This window comes from Mixophyes fleayi, chromosome 6 (assembly GCF_038048845.1).
Source record: "Mixophyes fleayi isolate aMixFle1 chromosome 6, aMixFle1.hap1, whole genome shotgun sequence".
NCBI lineage: Eukaryota > Metazoa > Chordata > Amphibia > Anura > Limnodynastidae > Mixophyes > Mixophyes fleayi.
The window spans coordinates 123,196,904-123,212,823 of NC_134407.1; the positions used below are offsets into that span (position 1 = coordinate 123,196,904).

General features: G+C 48.3%; 1 protein-coding gene and 1 long non-coding RNA gene across 8 annotated transcripts in view; one reads left to right on the forward strand and one right to left on the reverse strand.

Moving 5' to 3' along the window:
• The window catches only part of RAD9A (RAD9 checkpoint clamp component A), a 67,067-nt gene extending 66,848 nt beyond the window's left edge, over window positions 1-219 (reverse strand). For 2 of the 3 annotated variants that reach the window (XM_075217251.1, XM_075217250.1), the window contains exon 1: window positions 126-219. The gene's annotated coding sequence lies outside the window, so the exon portion shown is untranslated. The remainder of the gene's footprint in view (window positions 1-125) is intronic. The other variant, XM_075217253.1, reaches the window with a different exon arrangement.
• LOC142161544 (uncharacterized) lies at window positions 205-14,369 on the forward strand. Of its 5 annotated transcripts, none has more exons than XR_012693425.1 (4): window positions 205-322; window positions 9,652-11,064; window positions 12,046-12,325; window positions 14,073-14,369. It is a non-coding gene; the product is annotated as an uncharacterized LOC142161544 (long non-coding RNA). The 5 variants fall into 5 exon arrangements; XR_012693428.1 differs by having other exon boundaries at window positions 207-322; window positions 10,967-11,064; XR_012693427.1 differs by lacking the exon at window positions 205-322 and having other exon boundaries at window positions 6,489-10,615; window positions 10,967-11,064.
• The last annotated feature ends 1,551 nt before the right edge of the window (window positions 14,370-15,920 follow it).

A 15,920-nucleotide genomic window follows, 5' to 3' on the forward strand; every position in this document is an offset into this window, starting at 1 on the left:
TTTGCATTTAACATTATATAAAATGTAAAGAACTAATATACTCTATAACATCGTGCATTACTGCTTAGGCCACTGTCTCCCACGCAAAAAAAAGTAAAGAAAAAACAGCCTCTGTATTTACTTACTACTCCGTGGGTTCAGAAGCTAGTGGCTAAATCCCCTTCAGTTTAGGTACCTTCCCACGTCACTCTGACATCACCGGGTCATGTGACCGCAGTGGTCACATGGTACACAGTGTATGCAGGCTGCTGCAATTCTATGGTAGGCAGTGCAGAAGCTGCAGCACTTCTGTTTGTGCTTGGAGTCACTCATATAGAAAAAGGTAAGAGGAAGGGGTAATGTGACGGGGAGCTAACGTGTGTGAGTCAAGCATGTGTGATTAAAGCTGCAGGGCATAGGGGGGCATGTGTGACTTATGGTGCTGGGCAGTGAGGGGGCATGTGTGACTAAATGTGCTGGGCAGAGAGAGGCATGTGTGATTAAAGCTGCTGGGCAGAGAGGGACATGTGTGACTGAAGCTGCAGGGCATAGGGGGGCATGTGTGTGACTGAAGCTGCAGGGCATAGAGGGGGTATGTGTGAAGGTGCTGGGCAGGGCCATAACTAGGGCTGTGCGATAGGGGCGACCGCCCAGGGCGCAACGCTGAAGGGGGGCGCAATTTAGGAATATTTTAGGCTAATTCGGTTAAAATTGAGGGCTAGGGAGGCGGCATTTGTCTTTCTCGCCCAGGGCACTAGAATTCTAAGTTACGGCTCTGGTGCTGGGCAAAGGGGGGCATGTGTGAAGGTGCTTGGTAGAGAGGGGGCATGTGTGGCTGAAGGTGCAGGGCATAGGGGGGGGGTTAAAGCTGCTCTAGCATAGGGGGCACGTGTGGTTGTAGCTGCTCTGGCATGGGGGGCACGTGTGGTTGTAGTTGCTCTGGCATGGGGGGGCATGTATGGTTGTAGCTGCTCTGGCATGGGGGGGCACGTGTGGTTGTAGCTGCTCTGGCATGGGGGGGCACATGCATGGTCGCCGAGGGGGGAGAGGCGGGTACATTTTACCCGGGCCCTCGCTTCTAATTTTTTAATTATTCTTTTTTTTTTTTTTTTATATCTTGCGTTTTTTTTATTATGTATTTTTTTTTTCGCGGGGGGGGGGGGGGGGGTCGGGACGTTTCGTTGGTGGGGGTAGCTGGATACAATAATACAAACAAAAAAAAAAAACTCACGTGACCGCGGCGCCGCATCCCTCTTCTCCATTCACACTGACTGTTGGGCGTGATGTCATCAAGTCACGCCCGTCAGTCAGTGAGGAGCGCCGGACAAGACAAAACCAGAAGAGAAAAAGAAAGAAGCTGACAGAAGGTAAGTAAAGAAACGGTGAGGCAAGGGGAGGAAAGGGACAGTGCTATAAAGAAGGGGGAGTAAAAAAACAGGGGAGAGAAACATAGAATAAATAAAAAAGGGGAGAGAAACATAGAATAAATAAAAAAGGGGAGAGAAACATCGAATAAATTAAAAAGTTGAGAGAAGCACAGAATAAATAAAAAAAAAGGGGAGAGAAGCACAGAATAAATAAAAGGGGAGAGAAACAGAATAAATAAAAAAAGGGGAGAGAAGCACAGAGTTAAAAAAAAAAAAGGGGAGAGGCACATTTAATAGTGGGGACTATTAATTTAAGATGGGGTGGTTTGGGGGCTATTGAATATGGGGGTGAGTTTAGGGAGAATGAGGTCTATTTATTAAATGTGACTATGAATTTATTAATGGCAGTGATGGTTGCGGGAAATAGGTATTGCTAGGCTGTTTGCAGGAAGAGAAATAGGTTTATTTATTAAATGTGAATACTTATTTTAATGTTGGGGCTGGAGGAAGGCCTAATTATTAATCATGGGTGCTATTGATTTAACGCCGGGGCTGGCTGTAATTTTCTAAATGTAGCCATTTTTTTTCCCAAATAGGTCCTCCAACATTGCAGGATCCGGACAAGCCGCAACTAAAGAAAGCAGCAGTCACAGGTGGTGAAAGTGAGACGAACAGGTAGTAGAGAGCAGCAGAGTGTGTGAAATGTTGTGATTCTAGTAGGGACAATGGCAATTTTTGGTGAGTGTTGTGCCCAATGTAAGGTGCAGGCCAAGACTGAACTCTATGTTTTTGTGCATTCTTTGTATACTACACTGTGGTGCTAGATGTCTTAAAAGTCAGGAGTGCTGGGACATATGTGACGCTCTGGTGAATTCAGGTCCTAGTGATTTTGATGTGCTAGCCACGCCCCAACGGTGCATTGCCACGCCCCCAAATGTATGACCACACCCCGAAATTTTTTGCACCGCCGTTAGGCTAGCCACACCCCAACGGCGCAATGACAAGCCCCTGAATGTATGACCACACCCCCGAAATTTTTAGGGCTTACTCGACTATGAGGGGGGCCCCATGAATTTGTTATACCCGGGCCCTGAATTCCCTTGGCAACCCTGGGCACGTGTGGTTGTAGCTGCTCTGGCATGGGGGAGCACGAGTGGTTGTAGCTGCTCTGGCATGGGGGGGCACGTGTGGTTGTAGCTGCTCTGGCAAAGGGGGGGGCACGTGTGGTTGTAGCTGCTCTGGCAAAGGGGGGGGGCACGTGTGGTTGTAGCTGCTCTGGTAAAAGGGAGGGGGATCGTCACACGTGGTTGTAGCTGCTCTGGCAAAGGGGGGGGCACGTGTGGTTGTAGCTGCTCTGGTAAAAGGGGGGGGATCGTCACACGTGGTTGTAGCTGCTCTGGCAAAGGGGGGGCACGTGTGGTTGTAGCTGCTCTGGCAAAGGGGGGGGCACGTGTGGTTGTAGCTGCTCTGGCAAAGGGGGGGCACGTGTGGTTGTAGCTGCTCTGGCAAAGGGGGGGGCACATGTGGTTGTAGCTGCTCTGGCAAAGGGGGGGCACATGTGGTTGTAGCTGCTCTGGCAAAGGGGGGGGCATGTGTGGTTGTAGCTGCGTTGGCAAAGGGGGGGGGGGCACGTGTGGTTGTAGCTGCTCTGGCAAGGGGGGGGGGGCACGTGTGGTTGTAGCTGCTCTGGCAAGGGGGGGGGCACGTGTGGTTGTAGCTGCTCTGGCAAAGGGGGGGGGCACGTGTGGTTGTAGCTGCTCTGGCAAAGGGGGGGGGCACGTGTGGTTGTAGCTGCTCTGGCAAAGGGGGGGGCACGTGTGGTTGTAGCTGCTCTGGCAAAGGGGGGGGCACGTGTGGTTGTAGCTGCTCTGGCAAAGGGGGGGCACGAGTGGTTGTAGCTGCTCTGGCATGGGGGGGCACGAGTGGTTGTAGCTGCTCTGGCATGGGGGGGGCACGTGTGGTTGTAGCTGCTCTGGCAAAGGGGGGGGGGGCACGTGTGGTTGTAGCTGCTCTGGCAAAGGGGGGGGGCACGTGTGGTTGTAGCTGCTCTGGCAAAGGGGGGGCACGTGTGGTTGTAGCTGCTCTGGCAAAGGGGGGGCACGTGTGGTTGTAGCTGCTCTGGCAAAGATGGGGGCACGTGTGGTTGTAGCTGCTCTGGCAAAGATGGGGGCACGTGTGGTTGTAGCTGCTCTGGCAAAGATGGGGGCACGTGTGGTTGTAGCTGCTCTGGCAAAGATGGGGGCACGTGTGGTTGTAGCTGCTCTGGTAAAAGGGGGGGATCGTCACACGTGGTTGTAGCTGCTCTGGCAAAGGGGGGGGCACGTGTGGTTGTAGCTGCTCTGGTAAAAGGGGGGGGATCGTCACACGTGGTTGTAGCTGCTCTGGCAAAGGGGGGGGCACGTGTGGTTGTAGCTGCTCTGGTAAAAGGGGGGGGATCGTCACACGTGGTTGTAGCTGCTCTGGCAAAGGGGGGGGCACGTGTGGTTGTAGCTGCTCTGGTAAAAGGGGGGGGATCGTCACGTGGTTGTAGCTGCTCTGGCAAAGGGGGGGGCATGTGTGGTTGTAGCTGCGTTGGCAAAGGGGGGGTCACGTGTGGTTGTAGCTGCGTTGGCAAAGGGAGGGGGCACGTGTGGTTGTAGCTGCTCTGGCAAAGGGGGGGCACGTGTGGTTGTAGCTGCTCTGGCAAAGGGGGGGGCACGTGTGGTTGTAGCTGCTCTGGCAAAGGGGGGGGCACGTGTGGTTGTAGCTGCTCTGGCTGGCAAAGGGGGGGGCACGTGTGGTTGTAGCTGCTCTGGCAAAGGGGGGGGCACATGTGGTTGTAGCTGCTCTGGCAAAGGGGGGGGGGGCACGTGTGGTTGTAGCTGCTCTGGTAAAAGGGGGGGGATCGTCACACGTGGTTGTAGCTGCTCTGGCAAAGGGGGGGCACGTGTGGTTGTAGCTGCTCTGGCAAAGGGGGGGGCACGTGTGGTTGTAGCTGCTCTGGCAAAGGGGGGGCACATGTGGTTGTAGCTGCTCTGGCAAAGGGGGGGCACATGTGGTTGTAGCTGCTCTGGCAAAGGGGGGGCACATGTGGTTGTAGCTGCTCTGGCAAAGGGGGGGGCATGTGTGGTTGTAGCTGCGTTGGCAAAGGGGGGGGGGGCACGTGTGGTTGTAGCTGCTCTGGCAAGGGGGGGGGGCACGTGTGGTTGTAGCTGCTCTGGCAAGGGGGGGGGGCACGTGTGGTTGTAGCTGCTCTGGCAAGGGGGGGGGGCACGTGTGGTTGTAGCTGCTCTGGCAAAGGGGGGGGGCACGTGTGGTTGTAGCTGCTCTGGCAAAGGGGGGGGCACGTGTGGTTGTAGCTGCTCTGGCAAAGGGGGGGCACGTGTGGTTGTAGCTGCTCTGGCAAAGGGGGGGCACGAGTGGTTGTAGCTGCTCTGGCATGGGGGGGCACGAGTGGTTGTAGCTGCTCTGGCATGGGGGGGCACGTGTGGTTGTAGCTGCTCTGGCAAAGGGGGGGGGGCACGTGTGGTTGTAGCTGCTCTGGCAAAGGGGGGGGCACGTGTGGTTGTAGCTGCTCTGGCAAAGGGGGGGGCACGTGTGGTTGTAGCTGCTCTGGCAAAGGGGGGGCACGTGTGGTTGTAGCTGCTCTGGCAAAGATGGGGGCACGTGTGGTTGTAGCTGCTCTGGCAAAGATGGGGGCACGTGTGGTTGTAGCTGCTCTGGCAAAGATGGGGCACGTGTGGTTGTAGCTGCTCTGGCAAAGATGGGGGCACGTGTGGTTGTAGCTGCTCTGGTAAAAGGGGGGGATCGTCACACGTGGTTGTAGCTGCTCTGGCAAAGGGGGGGGCACGTGTGGTTGTAGCTGCTCTGGTAAAAGGGGGGGATCGTCACACGTGGTTGTAGCTGCTCTGGCAAAGGGGGGGCACGTGTGGTTGTAGCTGCTCTGGTAAAAGGGGGGGGATCGACACACGTGGTTGTAGCTGCTCTGGCAAAGGGGGGGCATGTGTGGTTGTAGCTGCGTTGGCAAAGGGGGGGGGGCACGTGTGGTTGTAGCTGCGTTGGCAAAGGGGGGGGCACGTGTGGTTGTAGCTGCTCTGGCAAAGGGGGGGCACGTGTGGTTGTAGCTGCTCTGGCAAAGGGGGGGGGCACGTGTGGTTGTAGCTGCTCTGGCAAAGGGGGGGGCACGTGTGGTTGTAGCTGCTCTGGCTGGCAAAGGGGGGGGCACGTGTGGTTGTAGCTGCTCTGGCAAAGGGGGGGGCACATGTGGTTGTAGCTGCTCTGGCAAAGGGGGGGTACATGTGGTTGTAGCTGCTCTGGCAAAGGGGGGGGGGCACATGTGGTTGTAGCTGCTCTGGCAAAGGGGGGGGGCACGTGTGGTTGTAGCTGCTCTGGCAAAGGGGGGGGCACGTGTGGTTGTAGCTGCTCTGGCAAAGGGGGGGGCACGTGTGGTTGTAGCTGCTCTGGCAAAGGGGGGGGCACGTGTGGTTGTAGCTGCTCTGGCAAAGGGGGGGGGGGGCACGTGTGGTTGTAGCTGCTCTGGCAAAGGGGGGGGGCACGTGTGGTTGTAGCTGCTCTGGCAAAGGGGGGGCACGTGTGGTTGTAGCTGCTCTGGCAAAGGGGGGGGCACGTGTGGTTGTAGCTGCTCTGGCAAAGGGGGGGCACGTGTGGTTGTAGCTGCTCTGGCAAAGGGGGGGCACGTGTGGTTGTAGCTGCTCTGGCAAAGGGGGGGGCACGTGTGGTTGTAGCTGCTCTGGCAAAGGGGGGGGCACGTGTGGTTGTAGCTGCTCTGGCAAAGGGGGGGGCACGTGTGGTTGTAGCTGCTCTGGCAAAGGGGGGGGGCACGTGTGGTTGTAGCTGCTCTGGCAAAGGGGGGGGGCACGTGTGGTTGTAGCTGCTCTGGCAAAGGGGGGGGGCACGTGTGGTTGTAGCTGCTCTGGCAAAGGGGGGGCACCTGTGGTTGTAGCTGCTCTGGCAAAGGGGGGGCACGTGTGGTTGTAGCTGCTCTGGCAAAGGGGGGGGGCACGTGTGGTTGTAGCTGCTCTGGCAAAGGGGGGGGGGCACGTGTGGTTGTAGCTGCTCTGGCAAAGGGGGGGGGGCACGTGTGGTTGTAGCTGCTCTGGCAAAGGGGGGGGGGCACGTGTGGTTGTAGCTGCTCTGGCAAAGGGGGGGGCACGTGTGGTTGAAGCTGCTCTGCCAAAGGGGGGACACGTGTGGTTGAAGCTGCTCTGGCAAAGGGGGGGGGGGGGCACGTGTGGTTGAAGCCTTATCCCCCACATGGCCCCTCCTCAACCAACAGTACCCTGACAACACTCACCAGCTTATCTCTGATATTCCCCATGTCAGATGCTCATTATCTTTTCCTTCACATGCCCTGCTGCCTCAATCCCGATACCTCTCTTACTTCAAAATGAAAAGAGGCACCTTTTATTTGAAAGTGGAGTAGAGTTTTACCAGCAAATGAGATAATACAGAGACCATTATTGCCACATATGTTGTGGTTTTGTTTTTCAAAAATACTGTATCTAGCCAAATTTTACTCAAATGATATTATCATTACAGGCCATGGGTGTAATTGCTTTTGTCACAACACTGTGCATAAAAGACTTTTCTAAATTATCTCGCAAAAATAACAATACGTCCAGTTTTCTACGCACTTTTTTTAAGTGGCATATTTCATCCTTCTCGCTTATCCATAACTTTTAAATTTTGATCTTTTTCAGGCATTTATTGCGGGACATCAGGAACCATTGGAGGATACTGTTGGGACCAAATGAAAGGGCAATTTAAGACATCCTAGAGCTTCACCAACACTCCTCCTGCTCTACACCCCACTCCTGTTAGGCCTTCAGTTTAAATTAATTGCCCAGTGTGGCAGGGCGTATTTTTTATTACTGGGGTTGTCTCCAAAGTCTGTGACTTTAGTGTCACAACATGGATGACTGTGTAACGCTCCGAGCAGGAGATCGGATCTAACGAGGTGGTTTTTACGCTAATGCCCCCACTCACAGTGCTGGATTCCTCTGCAGGACCTGGCCACAGTTGCTGCAGGGGTTCCCAGGCAGTGATTGCAGGAATGGTAGTCACTGCTTCACAGTGCTCTGTAGGACGGCAAGACTGTGAGTCTTAACGTTTCACACCACAGTACTGGAAGATAGGTTTAGCAAGTTGCTGTGGGCCACTGCAATGGGTACCCTTTTAGTGGGGCATGCTCATGTTTCTTTAATGGGCCTGGGTCAGGTGGGGGATACTGGGTATATGTAAGCCCCCACTAGGCACTGGACTCGTGGAGGGTGCGTCCTTTTGAACAGCTACCAATGCATTTCTGGCGGGGGGTTACTTCTTTCATTTCCCTCCACTTTCTCTCCGGTGGTCTGTCACTCCACGTGTGCAGTCACCAGAACAGCAGCCATCTTGGATCACCAGCACTCCTTTTCTCTGTTCCTCTTAAGGTAATCGGTTTTTGGGGTTTTACTAAGTGGTTAGTACAAAAGATTTATTGGGCTCTAGGGTCTGGCTTGTAGGCTGACTTTTTTTTGTGATTGTGTGCTGCTTCTGTCTCTTCTTGTACTTTTTCTTCTATCTGTGCTTATGTCAGATTGGGGATTAATCTTCGAAGGCTATGGCTGGGGTAACTTATATGACGAAGTTTACCTGTTTCAGCTGAAACTCGAAATGCCTGGGATAGGTCACTAGCCAACTCTATGGCTTAGATTGCTCAGGTAGTAATTTCCCTTTGGCTCTTCAGGGAGTCTGGCTTGTTCGGTGTCTGTTTTGTTGGGCCAAGATCCAACGGGTCCTTTGGCGGCAGCCTGGTTTTGGTTTCCTTCATTTTGGAGAGGATGTTGGAATCCACTAAGTGTAAGTGCGGGAGGGTGGTGACACCCCAACCTGAGAATGAGTCAGACTCTGACTGTTCTCCCCATAGGGAGGGCAGATATGGAGGACTCCTGCTTTGGGCAGGAGGTCACCACTTACTGTCGGGGGGTGAAGGAGCTGATGCATGCTGTGCATCAGGTGTTAGACATCCCAGAGATAACAGTCCCTGAGACTGCAAAGCCTTCTCTGTTTAAGCAGAAGTCAAAAGCGAGGAGTTTTTGTACTTTTTCTTCCGCTGAATGATTTCTTGGGTGGGGTTTGTAACTTGCTGGACCGGAAGTTCCAGGTTTCCCCGTAGGTTACAGTTCTGTTTATTTCTTCCCTCTGAGGATATTGGTAAATGCGAAACACCTCCTAACGTGTGTGCACCTGTAGCACGGTTGTCCAAGACAACTACCATCCCAAGTCCTAATGCAGCCATGCTTAAGGATGGTGCGAACCATAAGTTCGAGGGCAACCTTAAGTCCTTTTTTTGGGACACCAAGAATCTCCTCAAGGCCTACTTTGCCCTCTGCTTGGGTGACCAAGGTTGTGAAATGCTGGTCTGAGCAGCTTACTGAGGGCTTCTTAGTTGGCAATCCGTCATCTGAATTGCTCCTGTTGGTGGAGCAGATTCAGAGAGTTATGGAGTATCTGGGAGAGGTGGTCCTGGACAATGGATTAATTGGGGCATGGATATCTGCCTCTGTGATTTTGGCTTGTTGGACTCTTTGCCTTTAGTCCTTGGAAGCTGATATGGAGTCTGAGAAGACTCTTGAGTCACTTCCTTTTTCTGTGGGTGTCCTGTTTGGGCTGTAGCTAGATAATATTATTAGGCGACAGGAGGAAAAAGTGCGTTCCTTCCTGTTAATGTACCAAAAGCTAAGGTGCCCAGGTTTCTCTTCTTTTGTTTCTCTCGTCTGCTAGGCGCCCATTCAAGTCTGCTGATAAGAAATTGGCATATTGATGTTGTGCCCAGGGGGCAGAGGGGTAGAGCTGAACTTCTAGGATATCTTTAAGTGTCTGCATGACTGGTCCCTACACTATATCTCAATGTTTCCCAGTGTCCCCCAGGGGACTAAGATAAAAGGATTTATCGGATATATAAAAATTCTATTATTTTTTTTCTGTTTTATTTCCCTGATTACTCTTTCATAAATAAAACATTTTTTATTGTACTGCAAAGCAATTTTTGTTACATACTGTCCAGACTGCTGCAACCTCTGTCTTGCTGTAATGATATCTTGGTCCCCTACAATCCATTCAAATATCTGCTGCAGTTATAACCTCTCTACTCTCCATCATTAATTACTGTTCTCCTACTAAAATCATCTTGTCTTCCATTTTAATTATCTTTTCACTACAAAAGTATTTTGTGCTGTCCTATCCATTGCCACTTGTTACATCTAGTATCACAATCTCTGTACATACCAACCCTCTAATCACACTGATGCTCTTTGTTTTCTCCCAGGTTACCTCCGCTCTCAGGACTACGACACTTCTTGAATGCTGCCCCTTGAAATCAGAATGTATGTATTTCACGTATCGTCTCTAACTGCAGGATCCTGCTGAAAACTCCTCTGTTTAAGAGTTCAAATAGTGCTTGTGACTTGCTTCTCGCAGAGCTGCGCTCCAGAGGGTAAAAGGACACATTCTGGAGTGGACTGTTATGGGTTTTCTTTTTTACAGTGTTCGTTCATCAAGTGATATTAACAAAGGAAACCGTGGGGGTGGGGGTGGAGAATGTAACACTCTTACCTTTCCTTGTTCAAGCACTGTATCCTCCGTGCAATCGGCATTTCCAGGTAACAGGTCACACGACTCGGCTGTCGGGGTGGGGTTTTTTTGAATCTGCCTCTATATAATATCGGCACTGACACTTGCTCAGTGTCGGTGCAACTTGGTTACTGTGCGTCTAATTCCTCGGTGCTGCTCCTTGTGTGGTGTTTTCTGCTGGATCTTCTGTGTACCTTTTCTGCCTGTCTGACTACATGTTGCTGGATATCACTGTGTACTGAACTTGATCTGTCGAACTACGCATAGCTGGATCTTCCTGTGGACCGAACTTGGCTTGTTTGATGGTTCTCTGCCTGATTCTCCATGTACCAGATCCTAGCCTGCCTGACTACTCTGCCTGACTACCCGTGTACCAGTTCCTTATCTGCCAGACCTTCAGTGCTGTTTACTGTGTGTTCCTGCTTACTCTCTAATACGGTCTCAGCTTCTCCAGGAATTCTCTGACTCCTTCCTTGGGCCTTGTGTTACATCCTGAAGCAGTCCAGAGGGCTGCGACCTGCGGGTTCTGGCAGCAAAGTCCATCCAGCCTTGCGGCGGTGCTTGGTGAATACCGTGGAATGCGTTAGACTCCGCACCTGTGGTCTGCTAGTGCCAATTGGGATTGACACAGGTTCCACCGGAGTTGTAACAGAGAAGTGGTATTTATTAAAATCTTGTGGGCAAGAGGGCATGTGAAAAAAAGCTGTTTGGCAGGGTGACATGTTTGAGAAAAGCTGGTGGACAGGGTGGCCATTTAAGAGAAAAGCTGTTGGGGAGGACGGTCATGTGTGAAAAAAGCTGACTAGGTGCCTAGGGCAGGTGAGCATATGAGAGAAAATCTAGTGGGCAGGGGGTCATGGAGAAAAGCTGGTGGAATGGATGTGGCATGTGTGGTGATGGGTACGGGTGGCATGTGTAAGAATAGCTGAATAAGACATGTCAGTATGTGACTGGTGAGTGATGTCAAATTTTCTTTGCTTTGTTCTGAATCTAATATTTGGAGCCTCCAGTCTAGATATTTGCTCCTGGGCAGCAGCAAAGCTTGGACAGCATTTTGCATCAGACATCAGTACATCTGGACATCGGTGAACCAGTCATTCAGGAGCAGGTAAGAGTTACTAATTTTATTTTATAAATGTCAAGTGTGTGAGGAGCTAGGAAGTGGGAACTGGGGGGAGGGGTGGGCGGCAGGCTGAAGCTTTGTCTAGGGCGACGAGAAACCTTGCACCAGCCCTGGGCTTGTCCCGGGTGAGTTGTCAGCCACTAGTAAGCATACTGTGCGCTGGGCCGGGTGGGGTTTCCAGGCAACTGGAAACCCCACTAAATGCGCACCTGAAACAATCCCCAGTAAATCACAGTGTAATGGTTATTTTTAGCAATTAATTTATACATAGGGCCTGTTTCTGCCAATTTTGAGCATATCGTACGCAAAATCACTCTGCACATGCCCAGAATGGGAGATACAGCAGAGAAACAGAAAGTTACGGTCATGTACGCAAGCAATGGCCGTACGAAAGTAATCGCAAGGGGCACTTGCTACAGCATCCGACTTCAGGGAGTGAACTGGGCAGGGAAGGGGTGTGTTGACATATTCGCTGCACAATAGAGTATGCCAAACTCAAGCCTACACAGCCATGGCCGTATCAAGCTCAACAGCCATGAAAGTAACTGTTTTATCTGCCTTATCTCTTGCACCATCTGTAAGTCCTGATCAGTAATGATAACAGTCTCGTATGCATGCTGTAGATGAGTTTTCAATCACAAGCAACTTTAAAATTCATTTTTATTTTCAGTAGACATTAACAGCTTTCTAATAAATGTAATTTCATTAAAAAAAACTGTTTTATTATTAATACCTTTATTATTATTATTATACCAAGTAACATTAATTACAGTTTTTTTCCCTGTTCACCTTTTTTAGAATTTGTAATCCACATGCTAGTACATTCTGTTGGTTTGTCATGGTGTATGTTTATCCAAGGCTTGCAACATAGATATTTCTTCTTTTTTTTTAAGTTATATTTTAAAAGATTTTTGTTTTGTTTTTGGGGTTTTTTTTAAATCCAATTTTTTCTTCTTCCTCAAACAGATCTATAATGAGCCTGATGAGGCCACTTGTACCTTTCTACAAGTATGTTTTAACTCTTTAGTGTACACGCAAACTACAAAGGTTAAAGCCTGCTTCAGGCAGTTTGTGATATTCACCTTCTTTTAATGTAAGTATGCGGATATCAGGGAGGAGGGCCAGGAGGAGGTTCAGGAGGCCCAGAGGTAAGGTCGGAATGAGGGCCAGGAGTCAGCTGAGGAGTCCCAGGAGGAGGGCAAAGAGGTACGGGAGGAGGGCCAGGATTAAGAAGCTGTTAAAGATTGTAAGTATCTTGAGGTAAAAATTTAGGACATTTTGTGTGGTTTGGGGGCCAGTGTAGTCATCGGAAAGCCTGGATATCACACATGGAATTTACCCTAGTCCTAGGCAACGTTAGCCATTCCACAGGTTTCTGACATGATGGGCCTCATAAGTATTCATTGACAATCAACGGCCCCCACTGCCAACCCGCAAATCTATATATATATTTGCATGTGCCACCAACAAGTATTAGTCCTCTGGCTACAACTGTAGTTAGCATAACATGTACCTTTGCAGAGAGATGCAAGTTATGTAATACTTCACACCTCTGCTGAGCCTGGCAAAGTGTATACAAAGTAGAAGTAATGTGTATACTAGGGGTTGGCGACCTTTTTCTATCAGAGTGCCGGGTAAAATCTAGTGAAGCCCAGGTGTGCCAGTTGGGTGTGAGATATATATATAGATATATATATATATATATATATATATATATATATATATATATATATATATATAGCAATACAGATAAAGAAGGACGGGCCTTCAGGTGTGTAAACAATGTATGTACAATAATCACAGAATAGTCCAGAGGGTGTATAACCAAAAGGTGTCTATATGTATGCACCGTAGATAGTTCATAAAACTGATGCGCAGGATGATAATAGCTGATTCATATATTGACATATACTATTGTCGTGCAGTATATAAAAATAGCGTGCGTACCAGATATATATAAATAAACCGCTTATCTGTATAATGGCTCCTTAGGCATCCCGAAGTTAGGTCTGTAACCAAATCTCCTTGGCGACGGAAACAAAGTATGTTCTAAATAATATCACAACCGCAACACCAATCTCATCCGCTCATCATAGGAAGGAAATATATGAGAAGGCCATATGGTGTAGTATTTTAAGTAGACATTTTAATCAAGTAAACATTAAAATACAAACTCACAATATGTATGTTTTGTAAAAGCTTATCTGTAAATAACTGGTCTGCAGTTTTGTCCCTTGTTGTGATAGAAGTCCCTCAGCAGGCTCCACACAGAAGCTAGGTGCAGGATAATCTAAGAGTGTAGATCTCGGGGTACAGCAGAGTTTACCAGTATTCTCCAGAGGTGTAGTGCAGGGGCTCAACGCGTTTCGTTCATTCAATGAACTTCATCAGGAGGAGTAGAATTCTAGCTTCTGTGTGGAGCCTGCTGAGGGACTTCTATCACAACAAGGGACAAAACTGCAGACCAGTTATTTACAGATAAGCTTTTACAAAACATACATATTGTGAGTTTGTTTTTTAATGTTTACTTGATTAAAATGTCTACTTAAAATACTATACAGATAAGCGGTTTATTTATATATATCTGGTATGCACGCTATTTTTATATACTGCACGACAATAGTATATGTCAATATATGAATCAGCTATTATCATCCTGCGCATCAGTTTTATGAACTATCTACGGTGCATACATATAGACACCGTCTGGTTATACACACCCTCTGGACTATTCTGTGATTATTGTACATACATTGTTTACACACCTGAAGGCGCCGTCCTTCTATATCTGTATTGCGCATGCGCAGAAGCCCTGTTTCGGCCATCATCGGCTGCTTCACTGAAGCAGCTTCAGCGCCGGTGTGCCAGACAAAAGTGGTCAGCGTGCCACGGGTTGCCGACCCCTTGTGTATACCCATAAAAGTAATATATGTTGTCCAAATGACCTAAGCTTGGTAGAATAATTTTTTTCCCTTTTTTATAAACATCTGAAGAAGACAGCCCTATTACCAGCCCCCTGCATCTGGAATCCAGCTACCCTCACCCAGAATCATGCTTCCTTTATCCGGAATCCAGTTCCCCTTACCTAGAATCCAACTCCCTTTCTCTGGAATCCAGCTCCCCATACCCAGAATCCATCTCCTCTCACCTGCAGTCCGGCTTGCCTCATCTTTATTCCGGCTCCCCTCACCCAGTTGCCAAACCCCACTCCTAAAGTTACTAGTTGAACAAATAACAAATGATCATAAAAAATAAATCTAAAGAGAAATAAGAAAATATCAAAATATTAACATTTTTCAATTATCTTGATATTTTTTTTATCTAAATTGATTTGTTTGTACTTTATTTTGTTAGTTTTCTTAGTAAAAAATATTTGTTCATACATTGATGTGTGTTATTTTTTAATAAATTATTGAAAATGTGTATTCATGTCCATTTGTATTATAATGAAGGACATTTTGAACATAACTAATATCTAATAAACATTTGTCTCATTCTACTGGATATTAACTCCCAGACATTTTTAGACATAAGGAAGTTTGTGATGAGGGTAGCAGGACAAAAAAATGACATCATTCCCCAGTACTGTAATGAATGAGGTAATTGCTTGACTTTCTCCCTCTCCCCCTCTCCCATTATCATCATATGAGATCCAATAACAATATTGCCATAAATCATTACATTTTTACAGACAAAGTAACAAAAAACAAATATGGCACTATAAAAACAGCTGAAACAATTGTAGTGCTGCCAGACTAGACAGGAACTAGCATAAAATGTCACTATTACCAGCAATAGACTTTGCCTCCCGCAGCATGGGGTCCCTCTGCCATAATAGCAACCAACCCCAGAGTTCTCAGCACTGAGCTCCATTCCCTAAGGAAATGTGGCCCTTCACCCCCCAGGGGTAAAGCACTATGGCCCTTCCCACACCTCTGAGCCGTGTGTGTGGGGTAATAATAATTATAGTCAATTAAAGTATTTTGTTCCTGGTGCACTATAGGTGCCAGGTTGCCATTAAGCATTACGAAATCTGCTCGTATAAATAAATGTTGATGATGATGAAGTAGCACTAGTACCAAACAGAAGTATACTTCATGGCTGCAAGGACATGCTGGGACCTGTGATGTCTCAAAGAAACCTGTAAATACAACACACATTATTGGTCACCTACATGAAGGATCTGTAATACATTGTGTGATTCAAATAAAATAGGTGATGCAAAATCCGCTCCTAAGAACACTCCTGTCATCCCTAGTTATAACAATATCAATGTCTAGCATACTCTAAAGTACGAGAGCCATACAGCCGGAAAAACTACATTTGCGTAGTCAGACGCAGTAATATGCTGCGCCAAATTTATGTGACTTAAACGGCTTGCAACCTAACTCATCTAGCTATGTTTCATGAGTTCTGTGCTTTGATGCATTCAGGAGTGCGCACCTCATAAATACGTGCGTAGAATATGGGATGTAAGTTGCTCTCACAATGCGTGCCCTAATGAATCGGGCCCATACTGTATATCAATGAGCAATAACACAAATATTAATTATAATTATTTATAACTCATTTAGTTTTCTATAATGTCCTAATATTTGTTCAGCAAATTAAAAATTAAATGCTTTGCAGTCACATCTCATTCCCACTACAAAGTGTCTGGAAAATGTATGCATAAAGTAAGTGCTGCACACAGAAAACTAATACAAGTGGTATATTTGATAAGGGACTTATTGGGTTAACATTCTTTGTTTATTTGTACTTTGTATCGAAAATTCTATACATTCACCCTGTAGATCAATATTGTGCATACACCTGCTTGGAAATTGGTGATAGGCACTACC